The following is a 17,104-nucleotide window of genomic DNA, read 5'->3' as shown; positions in this document are numbered from 1 at the left end:
GCATTCACTTCCAGGACTCCTGAATCTCCCCTTAAGAGCTTTAACATCCTTTACCTCTTGCTATTGTGCTTATTCTTTACTGGAATGTTCATCCCATATTATTCTACTTTTCTATTTCTGATAGTTATCTTTCATTGGTACCATATGAGTTTTCTTCTGACAGTTATGACTGATTTTGTCACCTAGCAGCTTTTTCCATAAACTAAGATTTATTTGGTCATTCACTGTGCTCACATGGTTTTCCTCCTGACAAACCACTGTAACCAGTCACATATGTCAATATGAGAAGTACATTTAAAGTTTGTTTTCTGAGTGGGATGATAGTTTTGCTTTTCTGTGCAGCTCCTATAATTTTGCTGTTGTGGAAATTTAGAGAAAATGTATGCACATCTGTCTAAAAATAAATTCACCATAAATTGATGAGAACAAACAAAGAAAGAGTTGATTTGGAAAGAAAAGTCACAAATGAAATTAGAGCATGTTTTGAAAATACCTGAAATCTCAAGTAACAAGTTCATCAAAAACAGAATGATTTAGGAAGTTGTGTACTTCCCTGTAATTGAAAACAGTTTTTTTTATTGTATTTAGAAATGTGGCTCACTGAAATGTTGATACTGCAGGGACTTCCCAGGTTTTTAAAAGGTAACTTTTCATGAAAAGCTACAATGAAATTCTCTGGCTGGCCTGCTGCTTTGAAAGTAAGTGTGTTAGTAAGAAGGAAAACATGTTGTAAATCTGATGACTTGGGGTGGTAAGGACCCATGAACAAATAGAAAACGAATTTTAAAAAATGTTATTACTGAACTACCTTTAACTGCAATATCAGCCATAAATTTAGATTAAACCAAATATGGTAATATTGCCCTTTTTTAAAAAAAACAAATGCTACAAAGACGTGGGGAATTTTCTAGATTGTCATAGTCATATTTTATTGATCCCGAGGGAAATTGGGTTTCCTTACAGTTGCACCAACCAAGAACCAAGAATAGAGTATAAATATAGCAATATAAAACCATAAATAATTAAATAATAATATGTAAATTATGCCAGGTGGAAATAAGTCCAGGACCAGCCTATTGGCTCAGGGTGTCTGACCCTCCAAGGGAGAAGTTGTAAAGTTTGATGGCCACAGGCAGGAATTGTTAGCAATGTTGTGGGAGATGCAAGCTTTTTTGATTAAATACTTATGTAGTTTGCTGCAGTACAAACAGTAGCAAGATTAAAAAGTATATTAAGGACAACAGCTGTGTTTTTAACCTTGAAGAGGATTTGGTGTACAGGATTGCAGAGAAAGACTTTTGCATCTCCAAATGGATCGATATATATATAATATATATTTTATTCATTAGTTTTATTTGGAACTATTTGTTGTGTACTATTTTAACATAATTCAAAATTTATTATTAATAATGTTGGTATTTTGTATGCATCTTGAGGAAAGCAGGAATCTCTGTTGCTCAGTAAACTCTTAAATTTTTTTTGCCAGGTCTGAGGTCAACTTTCAAATGTTTTTTTCCCTAACCAAAATCTGTGCTAAGGATGGGAAGGTAGCGATGAATTTCCCTAATATTTGATGTGGCCAAGTGGTTAATATTTTCTGGTTCTCACTCTCAAATTTTGTAGTCTAAGGGCAGAATGATAAAGAGGGGGAAAGCTACTTGATGACCTTTGTCTTCCAGATGTTGAAATAGAAATTGATGTTGACTTCAGTCATACTTCAGTGAATGAGTTGACAATAGCTTTCGAATTCAGCTTCGAAGAATGCATCTGTCATTTGTTTACTGTAGTTCAACTACTGAGGTTGGGTGACCGAGTTCTGAAGTGTAGGTGCCTTATGTTGAGTTGTTTCCCATCAACTCCACTCCTGCAGGAAATTTGTTGGAGATGACGTGCAACATTGTGGCAAGTGAATTTTTATGTCAAGTGTTGGGGGCCATAATTCAGCCATGTTTGACATCAGTGTTTACTGAGATTTGTTCTGAGTCTACACCCCTGGATAGCATGCTCTTGTAGAGCTGTTCCTAGCGCTTTTCTTGGAGTTGTCGCATGGTGCCCGCAATGCCCATTGTGCCTTTGAATGGACAGACTCTGCACTGAAATTTAAAAAGCAGCTTTTTGATTACCAGAAGGAACCATTCAGAATGATCTTGGCTTTAAATTAAAGGCATCCATTAGTCTTGCGAGACCATGGATCTGCGTCTGGAAAGTCTTCCCTCTCCAGGGTGCAGGCCTGGCAAGGTTGTGTGGAAGACCGGCAGTTGCCCATGCTGCAAGTCTCCCCTCTCCACGAGACCGATGTTGTCCAAGGGAAGGGCATTAGGACCCGTACAGCTTGGCACCAGTGTGGCCGCAGAGCAATGTGTGATTAAGTGCCTTGCTCAAGCACACAACACATTGCCTTGGCTGGGGTTCGAACTCACGACCTTCAGGTCGCTAACCACTTGGCCACGTGCCCATTTGGCTTTACTATGACAGATAACAGGGATATCTACTATAGTTTCCAGCGTTAAACTTGTTTTCTTTCTTGAAGATAGTCATGATTGCAATATCACTGATGGCCCCTGATTTATGCATCTCTTCTCAGAAGAGACACTGGATTTGTGATTGAAGCTGTTCAATTATCGACTGGGAAAACGCTCTACTCTTAAGACTGCATTGGAGTTTGTTCCTTAAAATAGATCATTTATGTTAAATCTAATTCAGTTTAATATTCCTTCAAAGTACTGATCTTGAAACTAACAATTTCACATGTTAGCCTCTCATTTTGTTAGCCATGTTGAGAGAGTGTTTAGCAAATCCAGTGGGCCTTTGAGCTTTATTAATAAAAGCTTTTATGTCCAAAAGCAGAGAATTTGAAACTTCTATAAATACTCGCGGTTATGGACTAGTCAGGGTTCTATAAAGCTTCAATCTTGCACTTCCTCTCAGGGCTCAATTCTGATAACAACATGTTTCAGGAAGGATATAAAGGTTCTGAAAAAGATACAGAAAAGATCGAAAAGGGAATGGTTCCCGGGCCAAGGAAATTCAGCTGCAGAAGTTGAGATTTTTCTGCTTGGAACAAAAGTGAGGTGAAAGGTTTGGAGGTATATACAAAATTAAAGTAAGTTTAAATATAGTAAATATGCTTTCATTAGCACGTAGGTCCAGGACCAAATCATACAGATTTAAATTGATAGACACAATGGATTGAAGAAGTGGTATGTAATTGTAATCTGAAAGTTGGTTATCTCCCAAATGTAGAGGAAATGTAATGTGTCAGGCTTTTCATATGAAAATTTGATAGGCATGAGGAAGATCAGTCCTGTGGGAAAGATCTGGGGATTGAGACTGATTGAATTGCTCTAGTGAGTTGGGACTGATTTAAAGAGCAGATGACCATAGTAATTATATGATTTCAAATTGATGAAACAAAATCAGCAGAAATCTCACTTTCATTTGCATTCACTGTATGCAAATAAGTGTTCCTCTGGATGAATTCAAACATTTAACTCAATTTTTAAAATTGTTAATGGTGTTTTTGCTTCAGACAATAAAGACTGATTTTCTTTAATTGTTTTGAAATAGTTAGACAGCTCTTCATGTGTGTCTTAATTGTTCAGCTTTTGCAGATCCTGAAGAGAATGTGATTTAATGGCTTGTAGAATACAGCTTTAATAAATCAAAACGAAAAAATATATGGGGAACACTGAGTAGGCCAGGTAGTATCTTTTGTGGCTATAACCTTTATCAGAGACTTCATCAGAGTCTTCTGGTGAATGATTTTAGACATGAAATGTTAATTTGATTTCCCTTCTGTTACCAGCATTTACAGTATATGTTTCATCTTTCCAAGCTGTATCTTTTAGTTGAACCAGAGGGAAGGAAACCATTGGCTTTATTTTTTATGAAGGCTGATCTATTAACACTCAATGATTGCTTCCGATCCTTGTGCTCAAATTATATTATTTGACTAAATATCTTGACCCGCTCCTTCAGATCCATTACTATAAAACTACTGAGTATCTGATTTTGTGTCTAATCCCCAATGTTGTGTAGCATTTGGGGCCCCCTTCTCCCATCCTCTGAAATTCTCTTCACTTGCCTCTTCTTCAGTCTCTTAGTCCTTAACATTATTGATGTACTTGGTATTCATAATCATGATAGATTGGCCTTCTTCAGTTATGTACTACTGCAAAAGGATTTCTTCAGGACAGGAAATGAACCTTGACATACCTGAGTTATCTTTTGCCCATTAAAGACAGATTTTTAGATGATGTTTTGCAGGAAGGTAAGAAATTGAATGATTTTTATTGTTAAGATTGGAGCCTTACTTGTAAGACTGGCATTTACAGCTCATCTTTAATTGCTCTTAAGAGGTGGCAGTGAACTGTCCCTTTGAAGTAATACAGTCGTTTCTAGTGCAGATACTCCCATTGTGCTGTTGGATGGGGAGTTCCAGAGGTTAGGCCAACTGATGGCGAAGGAAGTGTGATATATTTGCAAATTAGGATTGTGCGTGACTTAAGCCTGATTTATACTTCTGCGTCAAATGTACGCTGCAGGTACTGTGTACCCTACGCCGTAGGGTGATGTGCACCTCCCCAAAACGCAGACCGCAACAGCTGTGATTGGTCCACTTGGTAGCATCGCATTTCCTCCTACGCATTTCTGGTTGCTTTTCTCCGCCACGTCTGTACATGGATGTGAAATAAATGGTTGGAGATGATGAACCAAATCGTCAAATCTACCTGCCGATATCCGAAAATATTTGAAATGCATTTCCTTGTCCATGTCTCTCACGAAGAACCTCAACACAATGGCATAGAAACCCCACTGCCAACTAGCGTTTTGGCGGTGAATTGCAGAGCGATGCAGACACAACACATGCTCGCTACAGCGTAGGGCTATGCAGAAGTATAACTCAGGCCTACAGCATAGTCTGTACGTACAAGTATAAATCGGGCCTTACGCGCAGACTGAAAGTGGTGACATTTCATTCTTTTGCTGTTGTTGTTCTCAACTAGGAAGTTGCAGGTTTAGATAATCTTATTCAAATAACAAGTGCTGTTGGATAAGTGCTGTTGGATAATCTTATTCAAATAACAATAAAGTATGTTGTAGATGCATGAATTTTACTCTACATTTCAGGGCTTAACAGGTTTAGGCTTCTTATACCACTCATCAGTTGTACTTTTTGTTTTTATTCAAAGCTCATAGTGACCCTTCATAAATCATACAACTGGGCAAGTGCATTATTAGAAATACTCTGAGAGATATTAAACCTAATTCTTAGGTACTTACAGATGGCAATATGAAATCCTGTAAATCTGAAATGTGGGATCATAGTTCTTCAAGAAAATCTACCAGAAATGTATTGGTGTGCTGTGAAGCTCAATTAGCCTTTTTTTTAAACCTCTCTACTTTTATTTCTCTGATCCTTTGTGATCCATTACCCATTACAAGATCTAGAAATAAGTACAACTTAGGTTTTTTACACACACCAGTTACTTAATGTAAGGTACCTTATTACAGAATGAAAAAAATATATAATAAGTACTTTAGTTTATGTATTGGCTTCCATTAACACAAGTCTGTTAACTTTAGAAACTGATTTGGCATACAAGTTCCTGAGGTGATTCCATCACAGTTTCTGCTATTATAGAACATAGAATAGTACAGCACAGTACAGGCCCTTCGGCCCACAACGTTGTGCCAATCCTTAAACCCTACCTCCCATATGACCCCCCGCCACCTTAAATTCCTCCATATACCTGTCTAGCAGTCTCTTAAATTTCACTAGTGTATCTGCCTCCACCACTGACTCGGACAATGCATTCCACGCATCAACCGCTCTCTGAGTAAAAAAACCTTCCTCTAATATCCCCCTTGAACTTCCCACCCCTTAAAGCCATGTCCTCTTGTACTGAGTAGTGGTGCCCTGGGGAAGAGGCATTAGCTGTCCACTCTATCTATTCCTCTTAATATCTTGTATACCTCTGTAATGTCTCCTCTCATCCTCCTTCATTTCAAAGAGTAAAGCCCTAGCTCCCTTAATCTCTGATCATAATGCATACTCTCTAAACCAGGCAGCATCCTGGTAAATCTCCTCTGTACCCTTTCCAATGCTTCCATATCCTTCCTATAGTGAGGCGACCAGAACTGGACACAGTACTCCAAGTGTGGCCTAACCAGAGTTTTATAGAGCTGTATCATTACCCCGTGACTCTTAAACTCTATCCCTCGACTTATGAAAGCTAACACCCCATAAGCTTTCTTAACTATCCTATCTACCTGTGAGGCAACTTTCAGGGATCTGTGGACATGTACCCCCCAGATCCCTCTGCTCCTCCACACTACCAGGTATCCTGCCATTTACTTTGTACTCTGCCTTGGAGTTTGTCCTTCCAAAGTGTACCACCTCACACTTCTCTGGGTTGAACTGCCACTTCTCAGCCCACTTCTGTATCCCATCAATGTCTCTCTGCAATCTTCGACAATCCTCCACACTATCCACAACGCCACCAACCTTTGTGTCATCTGCAAACTTGCCGACCCACTCTTCTACCCCCGCATCCAGGTCATTAATAAAAATCACGAAAAGCAGAACCAATCCTTATCGGACACCACTAGTCACAATCCTCCAATTTGAATGTAATCCCTCCACCACGACCCTCTGCTTTCTGCAGGCGAGCCACTTCTGAATCCACCTGGCCAAACTTCCCTAGATCCCATGCCTTCTGACTTCCTGAATAAGCCTACCATGTGGAACCTTGTCAAGTGCCTTACTAAAATCCATGTAGATCACATCCACTGTACTACCCTCATCTACATGCCTGGCCACCTCCTCAAAGAACTCTATCAGGCTTGTTAGACACGATCTGCCCTTCACAAAGCCATGCTGACTGTCCGTGATCAGACCACGATTCTCTAAATTTCCATAGATCCTATCTCTAAGAATTTTTTCCAACAGCTTTCCCACCACAGACATAAGGCTCACTGGTCTATAATTACCCGACTATCCCTACTACCTTTTTTGAACAAGGGGACAACATTCGCCTCCCTCCAATCCTCCGGTACCATTCCCGTGGACAACGAGGACATGAAGATCCTAGGCAGAGGCTCAGCAATCTCTTCCCTTGCCTCGTGGAGCAGCCTGGGGAATATTCCGTCAGGCCTCGGGGACTTATCCGTCCTAATGTATTTTAACAACTCCAACACCTCCTCTCCCTTAATATCAACATGCTCCAGAACGTCACCCTCACTCATATTGTCCTCACCTTCATCAAGTTCCCTCTCATTGGTGAATACTGAAGAGAAGTATTCCTTGAGGATCTCGCTCACTTCCACAGCCTCCGGTCACATCTTCCCACCTTTATCTCTAATTGGTCTACCTTCACTCCTGTCATCATTTTGTTCTTCACATAATTGAAGAATGCCTTGGGGTTTTCCTTTACCCCACTCGCCAAGGCCTTCTCATGCCCCCTTCTTGCTCTCCTCAGCCCCTTCTTAAGCTCCTTTCTTGCTACCCTATATTCCTCAGTAGACCCATCTGATCCTAGCTTCCTAAACCTCATGTATGCTGCCTTCTTCCACTTGACTGGATTTTGCACCTCACTAGTCACCCATGGTTCCTTCACCCTACCATTCTTTATCTTCCTCACCCGGACAAATTTATCCCTAACATCTTCACACAGAGAGTGGTGGGAGTATGGAATGAGCTGCCAGACGAGGTGGTAAATGCGGGTTCTTTTTTAACATTTACGAATAAATTGGACAGATAAATGGATGGGAGGTGTATGGAGGGATATGGTCCGTGTGCAGGTCAGTGGGACCAGGCAGAAAATGGTTCGGCACAGCCAAGAAGGGCCAAAAGGCCTGTTTCTGTGCTGTAGTTTTTCTATGGTTTCTATGGTTTCTATCCGGCAAGAGATCCCCAAACATTGACCATATGTCCATAGTACATTTCCCTGCAAAAACATCATCCCAATTCACAACCGCAAGTTCTAGCCTTATAGCCTCATAATTTGCCCTTCCCCAATTAAAAATTTTCCTGTCCTTCCTGATTCTATCCTTTTCCATGATAATGTTAAGTGCCAGGGAGTGGTGATCACTGTCCCCCAGATGCTCACCCACTGAGAGATCTGTGACCTGACCCGGTTTGTTACCTAATACTAGATCTAGTATGGCATTCCCCCTAGTCAGCCTGTCAACATATTGTGACAGAAATCCGTCCTGGACACACTTAACAAACTCTGCCCCGTCTCTGCCATTGGAACTAATCAGGTGCCAATCAATATTAGGGAAGTTAAAGTCACCCATGATAACAAGCCTGTTATTTTTGCACCTTTCCGAAAACTGCCTCCCATTCTGCTCCTCGGTATCTCTGCTGCTACCAGGGGGCCTATAGAATACCCCCAGTAGAGTAACTGCTCCCTTCCTGTTCCTGACTTCCACCCATACTGACTCAAAAGAGGATCCTGCTACATTACACACCCTTTCTGTGGCTGTAATAGTATCCCTGACCGGTAATGCCACCCCTCCTCCCCTCCCCCCCCATCCCTTTTAAAACATTGAAATCCAGGAAAATTGAGAATCCATTCCTGCCCTGGTGCCAGCCAAGTCTCTATATTGGCCACTACACCACAATTCCATGTATGTATCCAAGCTCTCAGTTCATCACCTTTGTTCCTGATGCTTCTTGCATTGAAGTATGCGCACTTTAGCCCTCTACCTTACTACCTTTACATCCTTTATTCTGCTTCTCTTTCCTCAAAGCCGCTTTGTAGGTTAGATCTTGCTTTACTCCATGCACTATACTTGCAGTTCTCGCATGACCTTTATCTTCCTCCGCCTCACTATCTGCTCTAACACTCTGGTTCCCCTCCCCCTGCAAATCTAGTTTAAACTGCGCCCCCCACCCCCCCTCCCCGGAGCAGCATTAGCAAACCTTCCCTCAAGGATGTTAGTTCCCCTCCAGTTCAGGTGCAACCCGTCCTGTCAGAACAGGTCCCATCTTCCCTGGAACAAGGCCCAAGTGTCCAGAAACATGAAGCCTTCCCTCCTGCACTAACTCCTTAACCACGTATTTAGCTGCATTATGTTCCTATATCTGGCCTCACTAGCACGTGGCATGGGTAGCAATCCTGAGATTGCAACCCTGGAGGTCCTGTCCTTCAACTTTGCACCTAACCCCCAAACTCTCTTTGCAGGACCTCCTCCTCCTTCCTATACACGTCATTGGTCCCTGCACGGGTCACGACATCTGGCTGCTCACCCTCCTTCCTAAGAATATCAAGAACTCGATCCGCGATATCGCAGACCCTGGCACCAGGAAGGCAACGGACCATCCGTGATTCTCGACCTCTCCCACAGAACCTCCTATCTGTCCCCCTAACTATCGAATTTCTTATCACTACTGCTTTCCTCTTTTCCCTCCTTCCCTTCTGAGCTGAGGGGTCCAGTCTCGGTGCCAGAGATGCAACCACTGCAACTTGGCCCTGGTAGGTTGTCCCCACCAACAGTATCCAAAACTGTATACTTATTGTTGATGGGAATGGCCACAGGGGTGCTTTGCTCATTCTGTCTATTCCCCTTTCTTCTCCTGACAGTCACCTAGCTACGTGTCTCCTGACTTTTAGGGGTGACTATATCCCTGTAACTCCTGTTTATTTCTGCCTCTGCCTCTGCCTCAGCCTCACAAACGATCTGAAGTTCATCCAGCTCCAACTCCAGTTCCCTAACTCGACTTGCCAGGAGCTGCAGCTGGATGCACCTTTTACGGGTGTAGTCATCAGGGACAATTGTGCTCACCCTGACTTCCCACATACTGCAAATGGAGCACTCGACTGCCCTAACTGCTGCCTCCATTACCAACTTCGAAGTTAATTAGAGTAATTAAAGGAACTTACCTGGCCTTACCTCACTGGGAGCAAGCTCGTCCTCAGCCCCTGCTTGCTGAAGCCTCTCAAGCCAAAGCCTTCCTACTCTGTCTCCCACTACTCTGTCGCCCACTCCGTTAATCTGCTCGCTTTTTAAATTCTCCCACTGTCTCACATTTTTTCATTTAGGAACCCTATTAAAAGGCTTGACAGATTTTGTTAATTCTTTAAACAAACTCCACTCCAGAGCCACCAAATACTCCTCATACATTTATTTCCGCAATCATTCTTGTGAACCTTTTCTGGACTCTTATTCCAAGGCCCAAAATTGCTAATAGTATTTGAAATGCAACCTAACCAAAACTTTTATAAAACCTCCACAGTATGTCTTTGCTTTTATATTTTAGTCTTCTCAGAATAAATGCTAACAGTGCATTTGTCTTCCTTACTAATTACAAGCAGGATAGACAAAGGAGATGCAGTGGATGTGGTACAGTATACTTGGATTTTCAGAAGGCCTTTGACAAGGTTCCGCACAGGAGGCTGCTTAGCAAGATAAGAGCCCATGGAATTACAGGGAAGATACTAGCATGGGTGGAACATTGGTTGATCAGTAGAAAGCGGAGAGTGGGAATAAAGGGATCCTAATCTGGCTGGTTGCTGGTTACCAGTGGAGCTCCACAGGGGTCAGTGTTGGGACCGCTGCTTTTTACGATGTATAGCAATGATTTGGACTACGGTATTGATGGATTTGTGGCTAAATTTGCCGATGATACAAAGCTAGGTGAAGGATCGGGTAGTATTGAGAAAACAAAGAGCCTACAGAGAGACTTAGATAGTTTAACCTTTTTTGCAACGCGGACCTGTTTATTATTGACAATATTCTTGCGGACCAGCTGACCCTGGGGGGGGGGGCGCGGTAGGCGGTAGGAATGCCAACAGACAAGAGTAGCAGTCAAATACGTTGTGTTTACCCCAAGAAAGACTACAATGACCATGAAGCCTTGTGCGGGCACCAGTGCGCATGCGTGTACGTGCCGATTTTTTCCTACAAATCGTTTTTGGCGATTCTATTTGGGGGGGGGCGGGTAGTGTTAATCACGACCGGAATATAGGTGATATGTGGCTAATACACTCAATTTTGTTTCTAAAAGGGTTTATGTAACGAATTTAATATTAAACACACTGCGCATATTTTCCTCGCATGAATATAGTGATAAGTCAATTATCGGGGAGGACGGCGGAGCTTGAAGTAGGAGTTGAACGAACTTCCAGTAGAAGTGGTAGAGGCAGGTTCGATATTATCATTTAATGAAAAATTGGATAGGTATATGGACAGGAAAGGAATGGAGGGTTATGGGCTGAGTGCAGGTCGGCGGGACTAGGTGAGAGTCAGCGTTCAGCACAGACTAGAAGGGCAGAGATGGCCTGTTTCCGTGCTGTAATTGTTATATGGTTATATAAGTCACTTATAAGTCAATAGCATCATAACATTTTAAGTAACATTTGGATATTAAACACACAGCACATATTTTCCCCGTATGAGCATATAAAATCATTGCAACACACCAATATCGCTGAATCAGTGGGAGCCCTTGGCTTGTTTCCCTGCAACAAGATGGTGCCATCGAGGGGGTTCCTTATGTCCAGTCTATTCTACAATTTAGTTTTCATTGCATTCATCGCAGAGATATGTTGGAAATGGAAGCAACATTTTCAGTGCTTTCGTGGCTATCTCAGGAAATTTAGCCTTGACTTTGATCCAGAATGCCGGCAGAGATGTTACGTCAAACATACTTTTCAGCCCGCCGTCATTTGCAAGCTCGAGGAGTTGATCTCCTTCCCGCACTGACATGGATGGCGCGCGAGTAATGACCTCGCATGCGTTCAAGCTCCACAGTGGGCGTGACAGGGAATGAGGAAAGTTGCAGCTGACTCATATTGCCAAATCATAAAGTTTCCTCGCAGCACAGTAGCACATGCTTTGCAGCCCGGTGCTTGGGGACCGCTGGTTTAGGGGAATGGGCAAAGAAGTGGCAAATGAAATACAATGTTGGAAAGTGTATGGTCATGCACTTTGGTGGAAGAAGTAAACGGGCAGACTATTATTTAGATGGGGAGAGAATTCAAAATGCAGAGGTGCAAAGGGACTTGGGAGTCCTTGTGCAGGATACCCTAAAGGTTAACCTCCAGGGTGAGTTGGTGGTGAAAAAGGCAAATGCAATTTTAGCATTCATTTCTAGAGGTATAGTATATAAGAGCAGGGTTGTGTTGTTTGGGGTCTGTAAGGCACTCGTGAGACCACACTTGGAGTATTTTGTGCAGTTTTGGGCTCCTTATTTTAGAAAGGATATACTGACATTGGAGAGGGTTCAGAGAAGATTCACAAGAATGATTCCAGGAATGAAAGGGTTACCGTTTAAGGAGCACCTGGCAGCTCTTGGGCTGTATTCCCTTGAGTTCAGAAGAATGAGGGGGAGTCTCATAGAAACATTCCAAATGCTAAAAGGCCTGAACAGATTAGATATGGCAAAGTTATTTCCCATGGTAGGGGAGTCTAGGACAAGAGGGCACGACTTCAGGATTGAAGGACGTCCATTTAGAACAGAGGTGTGGAGAAATTACTTTAGTCAGAGGTGGTAAATCTGTGGAATTTGTTGCCACAAGCAGATGTGCAGGCCAAGTCATTGGGTGCATTTAAGGTAAAGATAGGTTCTTGATTAGCCAGGGCATCAACGTGTTGGCACATAGCCAAGTGGTTAAGGTGTCGGTCTGGTGATCTGAAGGTCGCTAGTTCGAGCCTCAGCTTAGGCAGCGTGTTGTGTCCTTGAGCAAGGCACTTAACCACACATTGCTCTGTGACGACACTGGTGCCAAGCTGTATCGGCCCTACTGCCCTTCCCTTGGACAACATCAGTGGTGTGGAGAGGGAAGACTTGCAGCATGGGCAACTGCTGGTCTTCCATACAACCTTGCCCAGGCCTGCGCCCTGGAAACCTTCCAAGGTGCAAATCGATGGTCTCACGAGACTAATGGATGCCTGTTTTCTATTTAAAGGGTGTGGGAGACAAGGGTATGAGAAGACAAGGGAGTTGGGATGACTGGAAGAATTAGATCAGTCATGATTGAATGGCAGAGCAGACTTGATGGGCCAAATGGCCTACTTCTGCTCCTGTATCTTATGGTCTTATGGACTCAACTTGTAATAGGACTCCCAAGACTCTCCAGTGTAGGGCATGGAAAAAAGATTAGATTATGAAGACACTTAGTCCCCTTTTATTGTCATTTAGTAATGCATGCATTAAGAAATGATACATTATTTCCTCCGGTGTGATATCACAAAACACAGGACAAACCAAGACTGAAAAAACTGACAAAACCACATAATTATACATATAGTTACAAACAGTGTAACAATACCATAACTTGATGAAGAAAGTCCGTGAGCACAGTAGAGTTCAAAGTTTCTCAAATGTCCCACATCTCACGCAGACGGGAGAAGGAAGAAAAACTCTCCCTGCCATGCCGACCACAATCCGACTCTGAATCATCCAAAAACTTCGAGCTCTGATCAGCTCTCTGACACCGAGTACTGAGCAGCATCTCTGCCGAACGATTCGACCTCCTTCTCGGTCACCAAAAGCAGGCGAGGCCGGGGATTTTGAGGCCTACCCTCCGAAAGATTCCCGACCACACAGTAGTGACAGCAGTGGACAGGCGTTTCAGAAATTTCTCCAGATGTTCCTCTGTGCTTTCACATCCATTCTCCATCAAATCAGAATTGTCCACGGCCCCTATTTAACAGATACAACATCATTTTTCACCAGAGAGCTGCACACGCGCGGCGCACTGCCATCTTTTCCTCCCACCGTAGATTGGCTAGCTGACAAGAGATAGTAGCTGTAAATAGGTCAGTATACAGTAAGTGGTGTGCCTCAGGATTATACTGGGGCTAACCTCAACCATTACCTGATGAAGGCACTCGTGAAGGCCAGGAGCTGGACTTGGTTGTCAGAGGCTATTTGAGGTATATGACATTGGGAGTGTTTAATAGGTAGTGGGACTTGTCCCCATTACCACCCCTGTCTATAACAACCTTAAGGAGCCATTTTGGGAGTACTGTGTGTAATATTAGTTTCTTACTTGAGAAACATAGAACAATCCAGCATAAGTTTAGGCCCTTCAGCCCACTGTGTCTGTGCCAATATAAAGTAATCCCATCTGTCCGCACATTCCTTGTCTGTTTATGTGCCAATCTCAATACCTCTCGAACATTATTATTGCACCTGCTCCCACCATTGCATCCTAGGGACTTACCACTCTCTGTGTAAAACAAAAACTTAACTCAAAAAATCATCTTTAAGCTTTCCCCTCTCATCTTAAAGCTAAGCCCTCTAATATTTGATACTTTGCCCCTGGAGAAAAGATTGTATATCTAGGTTCATCATAATTTCATAAACCTACTCGGGTCTTCCTGCAACCTCCCAGAGAAAGCAATACAAATTTATTCACTTGGAAATGGCGTGTGATTGAATTTCTCAATGATTGTGTTTCCACAAGTGGAGAAGAGCAAAACTAGACATTATAACTATATATTATTGATAAAGAATTTTAATAGAGAATTAGGACAAAAATACTTTACTCGGAGTAGACTAGATATACTTCTACTTTCTACTTGTTGAGATGCATCATAGAATGGGTCCTTCTGGCCCTTCAGGCCACAGCACCCAGTAACCCCCAATTCAATCCTAGCCTAATCATGGGATAATTTACAATGAACAATTAACCTACCAACTGGTACATTTTTGGATTGTGGGAAGAAATTGGGGCACCTGGAGCAAAATGCATACAATCACAAGGAAAACATATAAACTCCTTGCAGATAGTGGAGGGAATTGAAACTGGGTCGCAGGTACTTTAAAGTGTTGTGCTAACTATTAAGCTCATTACCATTAAGAGGAGTTGAGTTGAATAGATGGAGCCAGGATAGGCAAATATGGGAGAAAGGAAAAGAGGATAAGATATGAGTTGGAAGAGAATGGACTTTCAGGAAGCATAAATGACGATATGGTTTGGTTGTGCTGCTTGATTTGTTTGTATACAAGGTATGGCTCTAATTCTGGAATTTTCCAGGAAGAACATTGTGATGGTAAAACTAAAATTAAAACAAATGATGCATCTTCACTCCCATTGTCATTTCCTTATAACACAAGGAAACATAATTACTGGAAATGTTTAGCAGACTCAGTGAGGTTTACCACAAATTTTTACAAAGTTATCCAAAATAACACCACTTGTCACTGGGGAGAAGTCCATGGAAATTAAAGCATGTTCTTATGTGATTAAAATGACTGACACTTAACGTTACCAGGAATGTTCAAATCTTTCCTAACAAATGGGTAAAATGTCCGTAAGTTTTACATTGGGTTAAAAGGAATATTTATTCCAGCTTAGACATCTTTAAGTAAATTGTCGTTATTGTTCAATGGCTATTTGCTTTAGAGATTGCTACTCAAGCTGACTCCTTTTAGTTATGTATGTTGTGTTTGTTTCTTCTTCCCAGGTCTTCATGCATGTTTTACATTTATGGATGGAAATGAAGACTCTGAGATGCCAAAATGATAATTTTACAATGCAAAATAAAATGGTACAAACACTGCATCTGTAAGGTATGAACTGAAATTTGTTAAATATAATTATTTGTTTGGAGGCTGCACAAGGTTATGGATTCAAATATTATTGCAGATATTTGGGCACATAATCTGCGCCATCTGCCTTCTCATTCCAGCCTTTTCATGAACAGTTTAGAATTTCCTATGATTGTAGCTTTATTGCTGTTAGCTGCTCTAACTTTTCTCCAAATAATGTAAGTAAAGATGATCTGCACCATACTCCAAATTAGTGCAAATGACCACTTTGCATTTTTGAATTCAGAATCAGATTTATTATCACCGGCATGTGATGTGAAATTTGTTAACTTAGCAGCAGCAGTTCAATGCAATACATAATATAGAAGAATAAAAAAACAAAATATAATAATAAATAAATTACAGTATATGTACATAGAATAGATTAAAAATCGTGCAAGAAACAGAAGTAATATATATTTTAAAAGTGAGGTAGTGTCCAAGGGTTCAATGTCCATTTAGGAATCAGGTGGCAGAGGGGAAGAAGCTGTTGCTGAATGGCTGAATCACTGAGTGTGTGCCTTCAGACTTCTGTACCTCTTATCTGATGGTAACAGTGAGAAAAGGGTATGCCTTGGGTGCTGGAGGTCCTTAATAATGGATGCTGCCTTTCTGAGACATCGCTCCTTGAAAATGTCCTGGGTACTTTGTAGGCTAGTACCCAAGGTGGAGCCGACTAAATTTACAATCCTCTGCAGCTTCTTTCGGTCCTGTGCAGTAGCTCTCCCTTACCAGACAGTGATGCAACCTGTAAGAATACTGTCCACAGTACATCTATAGAAGTTTTTGAGTGTATTTGTTGACATACCAAATCTCTTCAAACTCCTATTGAAGTATAGCTGTTGTCTTGCCTTCTTTATAACTGCATCGATATGTTGGGACCAGTTTAGATCCTCCGAGATCTTGACACCCAGGAACTTGAAACTGCTCACTCTCTCCACTTCTGATCCGTCTTAGGATTGGTATGTGTTCCTTCATCTTACCCTTTTGGAAGTAAACAATCAGCTCTTACTGACCTTGAGTACAAGGTTGTTGCTGCGACACCACTCCACTAGTTGGCATATCTCGCTCCTGTACGCCCTCTCATCACCACCTGAGATTCTACCAACAATGGTTGTATCATCAGCAAATTTATAGATGGTACTTGAGCCCACATTCAGTGCAGATCAGTAATAACATCTCCTCTTTGCTGATGGCCAACACAGGTATGTGCTGAGCTCACTGGTCTACCCTCTCTACACTCATAAATGCACAGCTCAATTGTCATCTATAAATTCGATGATATTACCACTATTGTTGGCAGAATATTAGATGGTGATAGAATGCATACAGGAGTGAGATAGATCAGTGGTTGAATAGTGTTGCAACAACAATTTGTGATCAATGTCAGCAAGACTAAGGAATTGATTGTGGACGTCAGAAAGGGAAAGTCGGGAGAACAAATACCAATCTTCATCTAGTGGTTAACAGTAGAAAGGGTGAGCAGCTTCAAGTTTTGGATGTTAGCATCTCAGCAAATCTATCCTGGATCCCACACGTTGAAGTAATTACATTGAA

The 17,104-nt window shown here is 41.9% G+C and overlaps 1 protein-coding gene across 3 annotated transcripts in view; it reads left to right on the top strand.

Annotated features, from left to right (window-relative positions):
• The window catches only part of LOC134338640 (protein-tyrosine sulfotransferase 2-like), a 93,007-nt gene that overhangs the window by 43,053 nt on the left and 32,850 nt on the right, over positions 1-17,104 (top strand). The window contains exons 2-3 of one of the 3 annotated variants that reach the window (XM_063034641.1): positions 589-698; positions 15,424-15,529. The gene's annotated coding sequence lies outside the window, so the exon portion shown is untranslated. Of the gene's footprint in view, positions 1-588; positions 699-15,423; positions 15,530-17,104 lie in introns of those variants that run through there. The other 2 variants (XM_063034642.1, XM_063034640.1) reach the window with 2 other exon arrangements.

Source organism: Mobula hypostoma, chromosome 27 (assembly GCF_963921235.1).
Source record: "Mobula hypostoma chromosome 27, sMobHyp1.1, whole genome shotgun sequence".
Classification (NCBI taxonomy): domain Eukaryota; kingdom Metazoa; phylum Chordata; class Chondrichthyes; order Myliobatiformes; family Myliobatidae; genus Mobula; species Mobula hypostoma.
The sequence above is the reverse complement of the archived record's forward strand: the minus strand, read 5'-3'. Positions and strand labels throughout refer to the sequence as shown.